Source organism: Pararge aegeria, chromosome 7, assembly GCF_905163445.1.
Source record: "Pararge aegeria chromosome 7, ilParAegt1.1, whole genome shotgun sequence".
Taxonomy (NCBI): Eukaryota; Metazoa; Arthropoda; class Insecta; order Lepidoptera; family Nymphalidae; genus Pararge; species Pararge aegeria.
The window spans coordinates 16503345-16523698 of NC_053186.1; the positions used below are offsets into that span (position 1 = coordinate 16503345).

The 20354-nt window shown below is 35.4% G+C and overlaps 1 protein-coding gene across 2 annotated transcripts in view; it reads left to right on the forward strand.

The window, feature by feature from the left end:
* LOC120625416 overlaps positions 1–20354 on the forward strand; it is a 54675-nt gene that overhangs the window by 12599 nt on the left and 21722 nt on the right. The window contains exon 1 of one of the 2 annotated variants that reach the window (XM_039892477.1): positions 2783–2978. The exons of the other annotated variant lie outside the window; for it this stretch is intronic. The gene's annotated coding sequence lies outside the window, so the exon portion shown is untranslated. Of the gene's footprint in view, positions 1–2782; positions 2979–20354 lie in introns of those variants that run through there. 2 annotated transcript variants of the gene reach the window in all.

A 20354-nucleotide genomic window follows, 5' to 3' on the forward strand; every position in this document is an offset into this window, starting at 1 on the left:
TGTTATGGGTACCAAGATGCCTGATAAATATTTTTATGAATTATATACATAAATGCTTAGAATATACATATAAACACCCAGAGACTAAAAAACATTCATGCTCATCGCACAAACATTTTCCAGCAGTGGGAATCGAACCCACGGCCTTAAGCTCAGAAAGCAGGGTCGCTGCAAACTGCGCCTTTGTGCATTGGAGCAGCATGGTGGGTATTTGCTCTTTATTCTTGGAGGCATGTGTCCCCCCATCTTCGGGCATTAAAACCACTCCACTTTAGTAGTGTTCCTCAACAGGCGGTTAGTCACTTCATACCATTTAGCAATTAACATTATTTTACCTCTAATGATCTAAACGTTTACCATAAAATTGGGAAAATGGGAAAAGTTTGTATGCTAGCAACATTTCGCGGGTTTGAAGTGAGACATTCATAGGCTGAGGAAAAGTGTTTTGAATTACCAAGGGCGGTGTCTGCATTTATTTTATAGGTCGACCTATGCCTGTCACGGCCTCCTTTATCATTTACATAGAATTAAGTTCATTTTGCATTGACTTACCCATAAATTATGACAATAACGCACTAAATTATATCATTTACTTTGTTTAGTGGATATAACATTGTTTTTTGTCTGGTAGGAGGCTTCGGCCGCAGCTGGTTATAGAAGAACGAAAGAAAACTTTATTTGGATACACACACACTAGAATTAAAATACAAATTAATAGTCTACACAACAATTATAGGAACGGTGTGATCCCAAAATGGTCTTCACTCAGCATGTTTGCAGTGTCTGTTAAAGACACAGTGCTGAATTTCCGTTAAGCCAGACGTGACGTTTGGACGGCAGGCACCGACAGAGCGACGCTTAAAAACTATATGCTGAGCGGATATGCTATAAAATAATATAATTAAAAAAAAAAAAGAAAAATGTGTAACAATAAATAAAAATAATATAAAAGATTTGTATACATATATAATATTTTGTTACGATCAAACCGATAAAAAAAAAATTAAAAAGAATAAACACACGAAGGCACCCCTTGTTCAAATGTTTTGTTGTTGGAAAAGATATTCTGTTATTTTTTTTTTAAAAGAGAGTTTAGACATGTTGATATCTCGTAATGTTTTTCTTTTAGCGTTTTTTCTGTCCTATCGACATAGACGTGGTGCCAAGCGATTACCGTTCCGGTAGGATGTCGCGTAGATACCGATTAGGGGTAAGGTTAGTCCGCTACGATCTTAGACTGCATAATCACTCGCCAAGTTACCAGGAGAGATTGCAGACAAGGGCTTACTTGTAGTGGAATAAAAAAAACTCTTATCTTGAACAGAACGTGACTGATTAAGGACAGACAAATATGGCAGAGATCGTGTTACTTAGAGCATGCTTATGCCTGGTTTCACTAAACCTAGGAATAGCCTTAATCGAATGCCTAGTTATTTCGGTTATTCCTAGAGAATAAAATCGTGTCACAAAGTTTTGTGTGATGACTAACGACGTTAGGCAGCCAAAGTTACGACATTTCGGTGGATCGTAAAGGGTACTATTAAAGTGACACTTGACAGATGAAAAAAATATAAAATCCGCTTTTTTTAAATACTCTTTATAGTCGGGAGTATTTTTAAAAATATTATTATCATTCGAAAATCTATACGAAAAATGAAAAATATGAAAATACAAATGCAGGTTTTCTCCCGATGGTTTTCCTTTACCGTAAAACCGTCTCTCCTATGAGAGAGGAGAGTACGCCCAGCAGTTGGCAGTTGGCGTCAAAAGGCTGCGTATTATGAAATTGTGATTAAGAAATTTACCTGCGTCGTTTTCAAAAACCGAGAAATACCGAAATCATGTCAACCTTAGTAAACAATATTGAAAGAAGGCAGAAACAAGGAAGACAAACCAACGTTACGTAATATCAATGAATGCAACGAACAAACTGTGTGATAATGTTGTATTGTGACGACTCATTGGAGACCTGATAAACGGTCGTTTACTTTGATGACGTAAAACCGTTGTCCTTTTGAGACTGTACTGTTAAAACTGACATTGTCGTTTTCATTCATAAGTATTAATTGTTAATATTTATTATCTATCGTTTCGTTTATTTATCGAAGTGGTAATAAAGTATGTGTCTGCTGACCAAAGAATGGATGAAATATTTATAGTGTTCATGTATTTTCTGAAAGTTGCTAGTCAGTTGTGATCTGTCACAACAACCAATCTCTATTAAAGTACTGGTTGCTGAAAATATTACTGAATAGGATGGCGGGAAAAGTAAATGCAAGGCAAATTGTTGTTCAGTCTAATATTAAACGATTTAGAAACGAAATATCGAATGATAATAATATGTTTAAAAATACTCCCGACTATCAATATACTCCCTTTCATTTTATACCCAAATGTAGGTATTGTGATAAAAAGTAATTCACCATTTTGTGTCGTCGTCATCTTGTATTTGAAATTTGTTATAGTGAATAGTATTCTATCTCATTTGATATTTCATTTTATATTTTTTTGATAAAATATGTCATCCACTATTTTTTGACGAATGGCTGCTGGCCATTATGGACCGATTTACATAGCTAAGAAAACTTCCGAATTCACCTTTCTATAAAAAAAAAACAAAAATCTCCATCCATTCGAAAGCTACGATGCCACAGACAAGTCAAACTTATATCAACTCGTCGTTTATGCGTCGGTGTTTAAAAACGACGCAAAGTCTGGCAGCCTTTAATATAAACGACCTTTCCATCCACTTTGACAGTTTTCTCGCGCATGCGTTTTGATCCAAATCTCCCGTCCTTTTCGCACATCTGCACATCGATATATCGATCGGCCGCCTTCTCGCTTACACACTGTCAGTCCAGCCGTGACAGTCGCAGCTATACGCTGAGTAGTCAAAGCATTTTATTTGTTTACATGAGTTTGTGATAAATTATTTTATTGTGTATCAATTTGCTGTATAAATATCGGATATTTGTTTGGTGAGTGCTTCTTTGTGATATTATTACAATAATGTAGACATATTGTTTGAATTACAGTTTTTGTTTTCTGTTAGGTTCACGCGGATTAATGGCTTAGTCCTAGAATATTTTATTAGTCTTACTGGTTCTAACCAGATATCGCTCTAGGCAACCGAACCTACGTTACATAACTTTGAATACAAATAAAAATATTAAAATCTATAAGAACCTTCAATAAATATTGAAGGAGTATTATTTGTCTCTTTCAGTGGAGCATCGCTAAAGCGGATGTTATATGTTGATACTAGCGGTTGCCCACGACTTCGTCTGCGTTTGATTTTGTTTTTTGATGTGGCATTCAATTTAGTTGTAGTTCTAAAAAAATTCAAGTATTCAGTATCGCTAAGCCTTAAATGATAAATTATTTAAATCAGTTATAATTTGTCGGAGTTATGGTGTAAAATCGTCAAACACTTTCATCCCCTCTCCCAAAGGAACCGAGCTTTATGTCGGGATAAAAGTATCCTATATTACTTCTAAGACTTCAAAGAATATGTGTACAAAGTTTCATGAGGATCGGTTAAGTAGTTTTTGCGTGAAAGCGTAATAAACAAACTTACATTGACATTTATAATATTAGTAGGGATAAAGATATACTCGTACATATATTTTTTTTATTCCACTACACACAGGTAGTAAGTGATGATGCAGTCTAAGATGTTAGCGGGCTAACCTGTTAGGGAGTATGGTAGTCAGACCTCTCTTTCTACGCGACATCTCACCGGAACAGTTAATTCGCTTTGTGGCACGTCTTTGTCGGTAGGGTGGTTACTAGCCAGAGCATACCAGAGAAAATTCAGAAATTATAAATTCCCAAATGCCGGGAATGGAACCCGGAAACTTCAACTTAAATCCACAATGCTCACAACTACGCCAGGGGGATAGTTAGCTTCGCTTCAGTATATGTGAAAAAATTCAGAAATTATAAATTTCCAAATTGCCCCACGCTGGGAATCGAACTCGGGACCTCGTATTTAAATTCACAACCGTCACCGTTGTGCCAGGGTGGTCAGGTGGTCACAAGAATATACTTGTAAAACATTTTTTTTTTTTTTTTGTTTTTTTTTTTTAAATAATAATATAATAATAAATATATTACGACAATACACACATCGCCATCTAGCCCCAAAGTAAGCGTAGCTTGTGTTATGGGTACTAAGATGACTGTTGAATATTTTTATAAATAAAATACATAAATACTTAGAATATACATATAAACACCCAGACACTGAAAAACATTAGTGCTCATCACACGAACATTTTCCAGTTGTGGGAATCGAACCCACGGCCTTGGACTCAGAAAGCAGGATCGCTGCAAACTGCGCCAATCGGCCGTCAAACATTATTAACTACATACTTCTTTTGTACCTGTTAGCACATTTAAACCTTACAGGTAACTGTTGCGCCCGGATGCAGTTTATTTTAATCTCTTCAAACAAGTTAACTAGTTTAAATAAACAGTAAAGCGAGCCGTATGTTCTTCCTTAAGTAACGGCTCTTAACAAGTTAATCCTGTTCCCGGAATAACGCTTTTATCTTTAAGACTAAAACGTATATAATTAAATCACACAAGGCTAGTTTTTTATTTTATTCCACTACAAGTTAGCCCAGCGAGTAGCGGTGGAGTGGTGATAGCCCAGTGCGTAGGACTGCGACTTCACTCCCGGGGGGCCGAGTTCGAATATCAGAACCTTTAACTTTTCTAAGTTATGTGCGTTTCAGAAAATTAAAATAACAATTGCTTCAGCGGTTAAGGAAAACATCGCCAGGAATCCTGCATGCCTGACAGTTCTCCATAACGTTCTCAAAGGTGTGTGGAATCCACCAATCCGCACTGGGCCAGCGTGGGTGAGCCTTAACCTCTTCTAATTTTTAAGAGATCAATTGTAGCTTCTCGATTGACTTAAATTAAAACAAAACCTTTAAAAGATTAAAACACTTATTTTGCCCTAATTATATTCCTAAAAGTGCCAATTTTGACCTCTATTTTAACCTCTTCTAACTTTTAAGAGATTTATTGTAGCTCTCCAATTGACATAAATTAAAACAAAACCTTTAAAAGATTAAAACACTTATTTTGCCCTAATTATATTCCTAAAAGTGCCAATTTTGACCTCTATTTTAACCTCTTCTAACTTTTAAGAGATTTATTGTAGCTCTCCGATTGACTTAAAACAAAACCTTTAAAAGATTAAAACACTTATTTTGCCCTAATTATATTCCTAAAAGTGCCAATTTTGGCGTGAAAAATGTCCGCCTCACTACATTTGCTGTTGAAAGAATTGCACGCCTGAGGTAAAAATTTATTTACCGAATACCTTGTCTTCAATCTAGCCCCAGCAAAGGGAGGTTTATGTCCTTCATTTAACCTACGAGATACAATATCGATATTGCTTAAAAGTAGTGGGGAGTCAACTTAACTTACGTAAGCTTAAATACATCAGTGGAGAACCGTACTCTGTAGTGGGCCGATTGTGTTTTGATAATGATGGATAGGTATATGTTATTAAGGTACGGTTGGCAACCCTGGTTGCGTGTGTTAGGAAATAGGGAATAACAGCACTTTATCTATGATAAACCCGATGATTATATTAAATGTATCAACAAATCATAGTTGGTATACTCATTGATAGTGTATTAAAAATAGAATAATGGTAGTAGACAGTCTACTACAAAGAAAAAGTATAGGATCTATAGCGGGAGACGCGAGTTTGACAAGATAGATTGGCGGGAAAGAAATGTTAGGACGGATTTAAAGTAATCAATTGAGAAAAGGAAATTAAGTAAAGTATTGTGGATAAAACGTTACAAATTGGGAATAGATGATTTATAATGGAAACGATAAACGTAACGAAATATTGTTGTGGCGGAACAAGAGTCTTATATACTGGTGATGGAGTTGAGATAAGTTGTTAAAAGTTGTTAGTACTATGGTTGTACTTGATGTTGCATCAGATAAGTATATCTCATCGTTTGGGTTATTTATTGGTATCATAAATGGAGCCTTAGCATTATTTCACACACAGTTTATGTAGCAGAGGTTGCTCTATACAAACAACTTGTTCCAAAAGTCCTGATGTTATAAGTGATCATAGTAGTTATGTTTGACCTGTCTTATATGTCTTGTATAAAAGGGCCTAGCCTTATAACATATGACAATGTTGTAATTGTGTTTATAAGTCTTGTTTTAATTGATTGAATAAAAGAGCAACGGTAGAGTTTCTTGCCAGGGGTCTTCTCTGCCGAAAACAGCATTCCGAACTGGTAGTAGAGTCATTTAAAGGTAACAAGTAATATGAATTATAGAGAAGCTTAATATACAGTATTAGAGTCAGTCCAGTTGTTTTATTTCACTCCTTGGGAAGACAGGGTTATAAAGTACAGACCCACAACACTGCTCTAATGCAGTTTGGTGGGCTTTTATGATATCTTTTATAAAATAATACCTTAATAGGAAGGAAGAATAATAGTCATGAAAAAAAATGATAACTGCCAAGAAACTAGGTATTTAGCTTAAATAATACTGTTAATTAATGAAAGATCTAAGTGCCATCCTGAACATTGTTGGTATTGAAGTGAATATCTGAATACCATGGGTCTTCCATCTCTATATTTTTTTAACACGTGCGTACAAATCTTATACTAAGGGCGACAGGTGTGTAAACTGTATGCGCGTGCGCAATGTTTATTGAGCGAAGCACCTGCTGCGACTGCGTCTTATTTATAGCATCTATTCGGTTTCCTTTCCACTCTAATGTTGTGTAACTTTGTTTTGGTAAACTAAGGGGCACGTGGAAATAGAACAGGGTCGTTTTAACGACTTCATAAAAGGAACAATCAACAATAGCTCCTCTTGATTACCTACGTTCCTGCGTCTCTTCATGCTGTGCCCCATGGCTTCACTCTCCCAGAAATCGGATTAATAATAAACTGCCTTCAGTTTGCGACCCACCGCGTCGCATCGCCCGCCCGCGCTATTACTCTTTTTCAGACTTCTCTCGGACTTTTTTTCTTCTTGCTTGGCTCTAACGAGTTTTACCTAGATGTTAGCTTTGTTTTCATGGTAACTTTATTAAAATATTTTATTAATATAAGAAATAAATAAATAGTATTATAGAAAATACAGAAAAAAGAACATTTTTAAGTGAACTAAATGAAAATCGCAAAAAAAAAATACGTGGACTCAAGTTGGTCTCCACTCAGCAAATACTACGCCTTTGGAGGGACCAAAGTCATAGCGCTGGTCTTCCGTGGAACGTAAGGTGCTTTATGTAACAGGAATCTGCCTTCCGAACCGGTGGTAGAGTCACTGCGAACAGACTGACTTGACGTTTCAAAATTGCTTATAAACTGGGCCTACTTGAAATAGATGAATTTAGATTTTTTTGAATTTTGAATAACACTGATAACCACGCCTTGCAGATCGGGACACAGCAATGCTCATTAGCGGCAGCCGGACGAGCTCTGTCACAAAAAGCTATACTACGTTTATGTAGGGCTGTAGGACAATCTGATACAGTCATAACTGCACAACAGTTCCTAGTCAATTACAATAATTAAAACCCTTGCGACCTCTATCTCACGTGTCCTTCACGTCATGGTACCCGCACAACACTCGATAGAGATCGTGTACTTGTAGATATGCTCACTTTTACTTGTTAAGTTTCTCACGGACAAAGTGCGTACAACGATTTGGCGTATCAAGCTATCGACCCCCCCAATCTTGGACAATTCTTTTTCACCAGACTGGAAAGTATTTTGATTTGATATCTCGAGTGCAAAAATAACTTTTACACAACTTAAAAATTAAATGAAGAAAGTAACTTTCTACAAATAATTACCTACCTAGATCACAATTATTTGTATGACACACGCACAGATTTTTATTTATAATTAGGTAAAGTCTTAAAGATAATAATTGTTTAATATTAACATACAGTGGTACAAGCTGCAAATATACTTGAAATAAATATACCTTGCAACTGTATACCTTAATATCATACAATAAAGGGGTGTTAAAAAATTTTAATGTTACTAATCTGTGAAACTTTCTTATATGTGCTAAAGGTATTCAATAAGTAGTGGGAATTGTAAACTTCTTACCTAATTTTCATAAGTTTAAGAAAGGTTAAGTAAAATAAAAAATAAAAATTATAATTAAAATTCAACACCAATCATAAAAAATATATAAAATGTAAATTTAATGTAATATACAATTTACTGTAGTATTAATATATCAGTAAAAGTTAATGTGAAATAGTAAAATCATTATAAAATATGAATTACTAAAACAGTGTAAAAACTCTTACTAACTCTTACTATTCCTTATTCCATTTATGCAGTTTTCAGTTGAACGCATTAAAAGGTAATTTCTTTAACGAATCAGGCAAATTGTTGTATATTTTAATATATTTTAAAGAATTAATATTTTTGCGATAAGATGCAGTCATCTAAACAAATTCTTACTTCCTGTATCAAGAGATACAGGAAGTAAGAATTTGTTTTGATGTCCGTTAGGATACCGGTATTTACTATGAAATGGTAAGACAATTAAAAAAATATAAAAAGAAGTTCAAATCAATTCAATTTTATGTTGACATCCCATGTTTATTTATGGTCAGTTTACAAAGATCGAATCCGATTCGACCGATCCAATCTAGATATGAATCTTAAAGTTATAAACAATACAATTTTAGCGAATATATAGTCAGTTTATGTCTTTATGGAATAAGACTCTACCATATCATTGTCTCGGAATCTGTACCCGTCGAGCTTCCTAAACAGTGAACTGTCATTGACACCTTATCATCGCTCGGGTCAGCGACTGATTACAACTTTCAGGATAAAAAGCATCCATCTAGGGAGGGCAAACAGTGTGTGTCGCGCGGCTTCGTTCGCCAAACATCCGGGCGGGATAAGAGTAACCTTATACGTTGCTTTTTTTTTGTAGCCGTGTTAAATAAAGCTTTATGTATTTGTTTTGTTTTATATCTTGCTTTATAGAGTTTTCTTATGCTAATTAGTCGGTCAGTTCCAACAGTTTGTTATTTAAACATCGCTGTCTGGAGGCTTCGACCGTGGCTAGTTACCATCCTACCGAAAAAGACTCGTTGCCAATTGATCAAGCGTTCTAGTACGATACTGCGTATAGAAACAGAGTAGGGGTACAGGGTTCATACAACTGCCATACTTTTAACAGGTTAGCTCGGTTATCACGTGAGATTGCAGTCAACCTGGTAGTGGACAGACATCCTTTTACTTTCTGAGTCCAAGGCTTTGGGTTCGATTACCAAAACTGGAAAATGTTTGTGTGATTAAGATTAATGTTTTTCAGTGTCTGGGTGTTTATCTGTATTTTATAAGTATTTATATATACTGTTCATAAAAATATTCATCAGTCATCTTAGGAACATAACACAAGCTACGCTTTAGGGCTAAAAAATACCTTTATGTAGAATAAAATAAAACCTTAATCTTGGTTAAATTAAACCGTCTTTCGACACATCTGTAGATTATTTATGCATTTGGAAACAAAGGTGTTTTTAACTCTGCGTTTCGGTTAACACTCAAACACTCATAATTAAAAAAAGATTTTATTTCTAAAACACGCATACTTCCACATTTATAAATATTAGTAGGGATTATATACTTCCATTCCAAATTCTAACTGACTGGTAGACATATTTTTTGGTCGAGAGTAGGAACAAGGTAACACTACCCTCAGTGAAAACATCGACAGGACAGACATTGCGCAACGGAAGCGATAGATCCTCGGAGATCCTTGAAAGCAACCCCTCGGAAATCTCACCCCCCTGGTCCCGAAATAGAAACAGGATGTTACAAACAGACTGCCGTTACATAGGATACCCTCTACATTCTACATTTCTCTGTAAGTTACGTTTTAAATGGAAAACTTTAAAATCTGTGACGTATGGCTCCGAAACACCTTTGCTAAAAGAGCAGCCGTAGTAAATTTAAGCCGAAATAGAGCTTTTTGCGTAAGATCTCGGCCGGGGAAGTACCACATCAACAATGGAGTCCACTGCTGGACAAAGGTCTATTGTAGTTCTAAATACCGCGGTCTTGTGCAGCTTAGGTCCAGCGTCTCTCTACGACTCGCTTAATGTCATCAGTACACCTCTGTGGGGTCCCCAACGTCCATCGTTGCTCTGTATTATGTGCTCCCTTCATTACCACTTTAGCATAGCAACTCAATATGAATACAGAATAAGGAAATACGTAGAAGATTCAGAGTAATATTGTATATCAACTAACAGGGTTCTTTACCTGGGTATGCATAAAGAAAAATGGAAATGGAAAAATCCTTCGCATTAATGAGTCATACAACAATTTTAGGGTATGCAGTGCTTTTGTGCATGTATGAAGTGCACGCCACTGTCAACTAAGTAGTTTTAAGTACTATAGGTACTCTTAAATCGTCTACATAAATGCTCGTTTCATTTAAATCATTAAATTAATTTCGTCTAGAATCTAGTTTTCGTCAGACCAGTTATCCATTTTGTAGGATCTGACCGTTGTATATAGGAGGAACATAAAGTTAATGTCAGAATCTCTCTCAAATCCAGAGAGGCGTTAGAGCTTCTTAAAGGCAAGATTCATTTTGCTTTAGACACAGTTTTTATATTATGCATAATATTTTAAACGTGTAGCAGCGATAGCGGAGTGGATAGGTAGGACTTCGACTTCACTTTCGGTGGGCCGAGTTCGAGTCCCAGCACGTACCTCAAACTTTTCTAAGTTACGTGCGTTTTAGGTAGGACGATGTCTGCCGTATCCGCTAGTATTTTTTTTAATATATAATAGACGACGTGTAAATGAAAACCGAAATATAGCTTCACATGCTTTGGTACGATATGAACTGTCTCTGAATCTTATCTGTGAAACCGAGTCGCTAATAGTTTTTGAATAAACCACTGCAATACTTTTAACTGATTAAAATAAGATTGTTTGTATTCTCTTTGTACATTTTCTTATCTAAGTACTTATTTTCATACTACCCACATTTAGCTGTAAAATTTTGTTAAGTACTTGTTATTTATCGCCACTTGTCACAAGTTAATGCTCATTAGTTAGTTTAGTTTAGCATAAATGTAATTTTAGAATTTATCGTGTTGTATTCACGACTAATGTTTGTCGACGACGCAGGGTGAAAATGGTAAAACTCTTAAGAGTTTATGTTTTATACCTTTTAAATGAAATACGTTATTTTTGTAATTTTCCGATGTAATAAATAAATAAATAGATACAGCCCTAAACTCACGGGCAAAATTTTAAAATAAAGTGACTTCTGTTACTTTATTAGGTACGTGCGGTACTATGCCTGTCCTTCTTTAATTAAGGCTATATGATTAACTGTAATTTAATCAACAAAATGAAACTTTCACCCTTGATTTGTCAGTTGTCACGTGCCTCATGCACACACCATAACAAAAACGGCATACGCACAGAACGCACACAGAACGTCATTAAATCCGAACACAGGGGTGCGTGCGTCGGAGTGAACAGATGTGTGTTCGGTAAGACAATATCGATCTTTTGAACTCTGTATTGATTTTGGCATACATTTGGTTTGGGGTTGATAGGGGAAAGATTATGGGGTTGCTGCACCCCAACATATTGGAGTTTGCCTATTAATAATAATAGTAAAATAGTGTGAGGGTGGTCCGGTGTGTTTATAGCATTCAACTAGCTGTTGGCCGCGCCTTTACCCGCTTAGAATTCCATGATTATTCATAGTACTAAGAACATAAATTATTGACGATTTCTCTGGCGCAGGGGTAAGCGGGGTGGTTTTATAAGCTCAGGTCCCGCATTCGATCCCCAGCAAAGAATAGATGAGAATTTTTATTTTCGAAATTTTCTCAGCGCTCGTCTGGTCCTACCTAAAACGAGGTGCCGCCAAGCGTTAGCATCCCGGTACGATGTCGTATAGATACCGATTAGGGGGATTGGTTTAATATAACTGCAATATCCATAACAGGTTAGCCTGCTAACATCTTAAACTGCATTATCACATTTCAATCAAATCACCGATATTGCATTGTCAAAGGTTTTTGTGTAATAAAAAAACATGAGTCGGCCAGTTTCTTTTAATGTTCTTGTGACAAAGACAATGAAGATAAACATTAATAGACAATAAGATCATGCATCTATAGACAATGCAAATAAAATAACGAAGTGAAACAATTTTGTTTTATGCAGACAGCACTTACACAAAAAATGTGCCATCTGTAACAGTATTAATAAATAATTATCCATAATAAACATGCATTGAGCGTGTAACATTGCGCTTTTAAACGTTTACTTATTAAGTATTCTGTTAATTACATTTTTTTTTTTTTTTTTTTTAGTTTGGTTTTTAATTATTCGGTTCTATAATAATGCAGACGGGTCACAGTTACCCTATAAAAAAATATTATTATATTATTATCATAGTTATTTATTAAAAAAAAATCTGAGACTGCCTCGTTTGTCTTGTGGTTAGTAAGTTTAACTACGGATCACGAGGTACTGAGTTCGAATCCCGGTTCGGGCCAAAGTTTGTTCGGTATTGTGTTTTTCTTTCAAAGTACATATTTTCAGTAAATTTGATCATGTGTCTCAGTATCGTGCTCAATTGAAGTGGCTACCAATTCGTTCTCGTAGAAACTTACACGCTCTTTCTCTCCTTTACTCCATTTTATATTATCCGCAAACTCCACCATATTTGAAAGAGCGATTCACCTTTCTTGGTAGCAATGTTCACTTAAATCTGCGAGCTAATAATGACAGCTTGTTACACGTTCCTGCTAGTCGTTCATTGGCGTATGGCAATTCTTTTACGGTAAAGGTGGTTAATTTATGGAATGAGCTGCCAAGGGATATAAGACGGTCCAAATCATTAAACATCTTTAAATCACGGTTAAAAGACTATTTCCTGTCTAGTATGTAGCAAAATATCTATGTATTTTATGTGTATGTTTAAATAGTAATATGTACTTAAGTTTATATATTGATATATATATATATTGATATTTATATACAAATATATAAATATATATGTTTTACTATATATATATGTAGTATTAGTATGTAATGTTTATAATTAGCACAATTTAATTATTGCACTATCCCGTTTTCTCTAATATGTTTCTTCAACCAAAGGTTGTCTGGAGGAGATCGCTTCAAGCGATAAGACCGCCTTTGTGCATATGTATAGTTTTTATTTTTTTTATTTTTTTGTTAACCTGATTTTATATTTGTATGTGCAATAAAGACTTTTTCTTCTTCTTCTTCTTCTTCTTCTTCAGTATCAGCCCGGAGTTAGGAAATTGGCGTCGTCAACCGTACCTGGTCGAGCACGGTACTGGTATTATCACTGACTTGTGAGTCATTATAGCCCACCAAACCGCATTGGAGCAGCGTGGTGTGTCTATGCTACTAAACCGTCTCTCCAATTAGAGACCTGCACTAATCATGGACGTTAATAGAATGCGGATGACGATAACGATGATAATGATGATTTTACATTTTTACAGTGGCTGTATTATTTAAATTAAAAATTTCTTTATTCATGTAGGCCTATCACAGGCACTTATGAAGCGTTCATACATATATGTTTACATAATTGTAAGGGGATGGTGATAACTTCGTTCGCCAACTTAAACCTAAAGCTACGAGGGTTCCAAACGCGCCCTGGTCTAAGAAGAGCCCGCAAAAACTTAGCCGGGTAATTATTTATCGCAACGTTATTCACCGACGAGAATATAAAACTATGATTCCGAGACAGTAAAAATTATAATTTTATTCGCCTTCTATATTCATAAAGACTAGCTATTTAGCCCGTTGTCAAATCAATATTTGAGAATCTGTCTGTCTGTGTCTCTGGCTTTAACTTTGGCTAGACTTAGACCGTAGAGAGTACTTTTTCAGGCTCTGTCATTTGGAAGGGTCTGTCAGTGTGAGAAAACACTGCATTGGCCCCATATTAACTTGAGAACCCTGGACCTTGTAATCCATTGTTTAACATGTCTAAGTACTACACCTAAGGAGTTTACATAAATCAGTTAAACACCAACTAACAACTATTGTACTAGATACAACTATTTAAAATTGCTTGCAATAATTATATAACAAATAGTCTCGCATACTGCAAAGCTGTCATGTTTACTACAGATAATATATTTTATTAGCATTTAGAATGTCTAATTGTCTATGGAAGAATGTCAATGCCAGCCAAACGCACAGTAACATAAGTTTGTAACAAGCGAACAATAAAAATGGCGTCTTGCCGTAAATATAAGTTAAAGGCAGGCGTTAATATGCGAAATGCCATTTTATGAAGTCTGCCCGGGAAAATAAAAAAACTCGCTTTATTGCTAAAACTAGTGCTACTCTAAACCTATACTCTGTCAAATGTAATATGCAAAAGTTGCGTCTCCAGAACCAGTTTTCTATTTGCCTGGTCAGGATTTGCAATGCTATATGAAGCTTAATTTGCTGTAATCCGCGAAAAACAGGAAAATCTGTACCTAACGTAGGTAGATGGGCAATTTATAATTTCTTAATTTTTTTTTAAATAAGTATGTACGATACGTACACGTACGACGATACGTACATCGCCATTTGGCCCCAAGGTAAGCGTAGCTTGTGTTATGGGTACTAAAGATAACTGATGAATATTTAGGAATGATACTTATAATTATCTATTGATATTACAAGTATTTATGCAATTCTTCCTTCCTAAATTTATCGCACGCGCTTCGACACTGGAGTTTGTCATTGTGTCATGTTGTCTTTACGATGAAAAAGTCACTGGTTTTTTATTACTTTACTTTATTGCACAACCAAAAAAACAGTTTTTAACTCGACTTCATGCTAAAAAAGCATTTTCTGCCAGCCAATCTTCGGACGTGCGAGAAAAACGAGTTTTAGCGGATTATAACAAATTAAACTTTGTAAATTGCTTAGCCTGGAATCCCGCAGAGTAACGCCTGCTTCTTACGAGTGAATTTTACTCAATCAAGTGAAGGGGGCAACATTCAATCAGAAAAGTGGTCAGAAATAAAATTTCTTTTTTTTCGCTTTGTGAACATAGATTGAATTAATAGTTTGAGGTATATTTGCTTAATTTAATGCTCAGTACCTACCTTAAGTTTTTACTACTCTTAAAAGTCGTTAACTTTATGTAAAGATTTAGAATCTGCCTGTAAAATTTCCGTCAAAATAGGTGCAACCGACCCGAATATTTGGACAAAGACGAGACTTTTAAAAATAAAGTTCGGTTCAGTTTAGGTTATGCGGATCTCTGTAGAACCAGCCTCCCGAACGGGTAGTAGAGCCACCATGAACCCACGAACAACCTGGCTTGACTTTTTAAAAGGGCTTTCAATTTTATTTTGAATTGTTGCCGTCTATATAAACCAACAAGAGTGCATTATACTAAAACCACAGATATACACTTCAATTGTATTTATTTGTATGAAAATAGATTTTGCGTGCGTGCAAGTGTTACGCGAATAACAAGCAAAAAGCGCGCACATGTCAGTCACATGTTGCGTGTAGTTTATAGCATCCCAGGTATAATATGTTTGCGTATCACTCGGTCCATGGTTTGATGTCATTTCCTTGTCTTACATGTCAACTACAAATAATAATAAAAATCTTTATCGCTATCCTCATTGCTAGATGCCGAGAACTGTATCCTAAATAAACCAACTCATACGAAGATGTCTAATAATGGAGCAAATGGCCGCAAACTCAGCGTTATTTATGCTGTGCATTTAACGCCCAACGCTGATCAAATGTAAATTAAAAACATAATGAAGTTAACCAAATTGAACATTAACATAAAAAAAATCAACTACGACTTAAACGAGTGTGTACCTATGTACACCCGTTAGACGTTATACTTCTTTAGCGTAGCGTAAAAATTCGTAAAAAATTACTCTCATAATTATTCCCTAACGCGCTAATAGAAGTATAACTTCAAAAACGAGTATTTCATTTTTAAAATCCTTTCATGAATTGTAAGTACTGGGATGAAAGCAGCAGAATTCACAGCACTAGCATGTTCACCTGGAACATGCTAGTGCTGTGAATTCTGCTGCTTGATTAAATTAACTAGAAAAATAAGGGATTCTACAAATGTTTATATAATAAGAAAAATAAAAAACTACTCGGACTATAATGAATGAATACACTTTTATTGTACACCACAGAGAAAATTCACAGAGATACAAATACAATAGACCATTAAGGTAGGAGGTACAATTTGGCGACCTTATTGCTATATAGCGATCTCTTTAGGGCAACCAAAGGCGTATGAGAAAATGGTATATATAATTGGTAGGTGTTACAACATATATATAAGTAAGATATTATGTGTTAGAGTAAATAACATTTCCATTTTTGAAGCAAAACTTATTTAGGCGCTACTAGGGAGTAACTAAGATTTTGTGACGCTCACACATTCTTCATTTATCATTCATTCTATAACATTCGTTCCTTTAAATTTCTCACAACACAGACGCACGTACAAAACACACACACAAAATACATTCAACATACCAACATATGCACACTAGGCACATACCACTATAATTACATTTTGTATTGCTATACATATATTAACCTTAAACTATACCTAAACATTTGTTCACTGTTATCATAAAGATAATTATAATTACGTACCTATTCTTAAGTGTTGCACTTGAACAGCACTGCCTCCTATAATACAGGTTAAATAGGGGTAGAAGTTTTCCAATTTCTACATATCGATATTTTTTTTATCTAACCACAGATTGCTGTAACAATTGCTTGGATCATTTAACTAATAACTAATGTGTCTTTTTGTATACCATTATAATTGTACTTGTTTCTTTGTGCCCAATAAAGTATTCTATTCTATTCTATTCTTACGTCTGTGTAGTTTCCGCTATTTCAAAATAATTATTTGGATTGGTCGTAAGTATGTGTCATATACTCCACGCTTCTTGACTTATACGCCAGCTAGTGGCAAATATCATAATCAATTAGGACTATTTATTTCCAATATTTTCAAACGTATCAATTGTGTATTGCAAAATAAATAAAAATTCAACAGTTTAAAAAAAAAAAAAAAAATTGCAAAGTTTTTTAATAATCTCTAAATATACTTGTTTATTTATTACTTTTGTAATAAATAAATTATTAATAAATGTTCTGGCGATCGCGACATTCTATAATATTCAATGACAAGGTTATATTGACATGTGCTGATCTAACCTTCAATTTTCTACTCTAAATTATTCCATTTAACAAATGAAAATATTTATAAAACGTGAAAGTGATATTAATGAATTTTAAATAGAATATGAAATTAAATAGTGAATATTAAATGAAATGAGTCCTAGGAATATTTTACTCTTTCATAAATAAATAATAAGGTGGTAAGGTCACCCTTTGCTTTAATTTTTTTAAAGTATATTAATTAATAATTAATTAATTTATCCTTAACCTTGCAATAAATTTGTTTAAATAAAATAAATAAATAATAATAAGAGTTTTACTTGTTTTTTTTTTCATCAATGGCATATTAATAGGTTGAAGATTATAACAATGATGATTTAGATTTGTATCAAAACGACCGTTGGCATGAACTTACACGTACATAGCGCGTTAGGAACAATACCGTATCCGTCACACGGCGTGACTATGTAATGACGTCCTGGTGCTTTGGATTGTGTCGTCTCAGCGACAGTCACGGGTGACGGGTGATACATATACCGGGGCAATGAACAGGAGGACATTATGAGAAAGATCTACAAAACTGTTTTGGTACGCCACATAAACATGTACACGCTCGCATAATCACTCTAACTCACAAAAACATAGATAGATAGATAGATAAATAAATTCTTTATAGGACACAATTAAGGGATAAAGATAATCTATATTGAAAACATAAATACAAGAAAAATAAAAATGCGCAAAGGCGGTCTTATCTTATTAAACATACTCATAAACATCAGTGCCTGAATAAGCAAGCGCGGAGCCCGGTAGCAAATTCTTTAGAAGAGCCCTTAATCTGCTATGGGTTCTTAAATATGAAGTAGTAAAAATACAATTCAATACTCAATACGTATCTTATAGACGTATAAACGTATCTTAGATACAATACGTAGTTGCTATCTATATTTTTGATCCAATGTAATCTGATCTTAAATAAATGAATTTAGAATTTTTGAAGCTTACAGTATCGACGCAATGTTGTCAGTGTATCGGTGTGTTTTTAACGGGATATACTTCGGTGATGACCTAGTGGTAAGGGCTTCGACTTCCCTTACGAAGGTTCGTACTCCGACACACCTCAAAATTTAAGTTATATGCGTTATTAAATATCACTTTTTTTAACTGTGCAGGAAAACTCCATAATATAGGTTAAAAAAATATTAAGATGACTGATGAATATTTAAAAAAATAATGTACATAAATATTTATAAATACCCAGACACTAAGCAACATTCATGTTCACACAAATATTTTCCAGTTGTGGGAATCGAACCCACGGCCTTGGACTCAGAAAGCAGGGCCGCTGCGCACTGCGCCAGTCGGCCGTCAAATGACAAAGAACTTCTTCATAGAACAACTAATGCAATTGGCTCGTGATCTGCAGTCAAATAATATAGCCACGAGACCAGTGAGGCAGTAAAAGAAGTACAAATGATACAATAACTAAGCTGCGATGTGCATACGTTCTGTAGGTATGATATCGAAAAACGCGGAAGTCAAACAAGGTCCATAGCATCACGTAATACGCACGTTACGTTCATACGTGAGCTGGTGTTACGTCACGTAATACCCGTAGTTAAACACCGTAATGATGTGCGAGCTTGCAAACGTTCATTGCGGACCGGAACACTGAGTGCCAATTTACTTACGGGTGATATTGTTGGACACGCACGTTTTGAAGATAGGTTCTCATTAAGCTGACTAATATTATTAACTAGCTGCTACCCACAAATTGATGTAATGATAGCGCATTGGGCATAGTTCGGTTTCCCTTTCGGGGGGCCGAGTTCGAATCGCAGCACCTATAAGCTATGTGCGTTTTAAGTAATTAAAGTATGACATGCTTCAACGGTTAAGGAGAACATCGTGAGGAAACCTGCATGCCTGAGAGTTCTCCTTACTGTTCTCAAAGGTGTATGTAGTCCACCAATCCGCACTGGGCAAGCGTGGTGGACTACGGCCTCAAACTCTTCTCATTGTGGGAGTAGACGCGTGTCATGTAGTGGGTTGGTAACAGGTGGATAATTAGCGTTCCGGTACGATGTCGCGTATGAACTTATTAGGGATTATTTTGATGTGAAACATCTGACGTGATCCGGAATATTGACGCGCAGTTTGCAGCGAACCCTGCTATCTGAGTTCAAGGCCGTGGGTTCGATTCCCACGACTGGAAAATGTTTGTGTGATGAACATGAATGGTTTTCAGTGTCTGGGTGTTTATATGTATATTCTATGTATTTATTTATATTATTTATTAAAATATTCATCAGTCATCTTAACCATCTTAATGCTTATAACACAAGCTACGCTTACTTTGGGGCTAGATGGCGATGTGTGTATTGTCGTAGTAGGTATATTCGTAGTATAGTCAAAGTCAAAGTCAAATTCAAATAGGCACTTTTGATATATATTATCTTATATCTTTAAGCGAGCAATTCTTGTATATATATATAATTTGAATCTCGGAATCGGCTCCAACGATTTTCATGAAATTTAGTATACAGGGGGTTTCGGGGGCGATAAATCGATCTAGCTAGGATTCATTTTTAGAGAAAAAAGATTTTTATCTTTTCAGTACGCTATATCTGATTACTGTCGTAATCTGTTCTTTTATGCATATAAGCTATAACTTATATAAAACAATTTCAATGTTTCACATCTGCCAGGCGTCCCGTGCCGGCTGATACATTTTTCATTGGCAGGTTATACGCTACCATCTAAGGCTGCATCATCATTGACCATCAGATGAGATTTCGAAGAAAGCTCAAGACCAGTAGTGGAATAAAAATATAAAAAAAATATAATAAGGAACTCGGCATCCATACCTACTAATCAAAAAACCATCGGGGCAATTAAAAATAGTTGCTCAGCTAAAACCATTAGTGTAACTCTATCTTCCACACGGGAGTCTGCAAACTGGAGACGCTCACGTTAGCGACCGCACGTCGTAACGTAATACACCCGTAACACTAGACAGGACGGGAGTGGCGGGTCCACTCCGCACCCATCCGGCCGACATTGATCCATTGAAATGCATCCGATGACAATTTGCGACTCTAGCCTCTA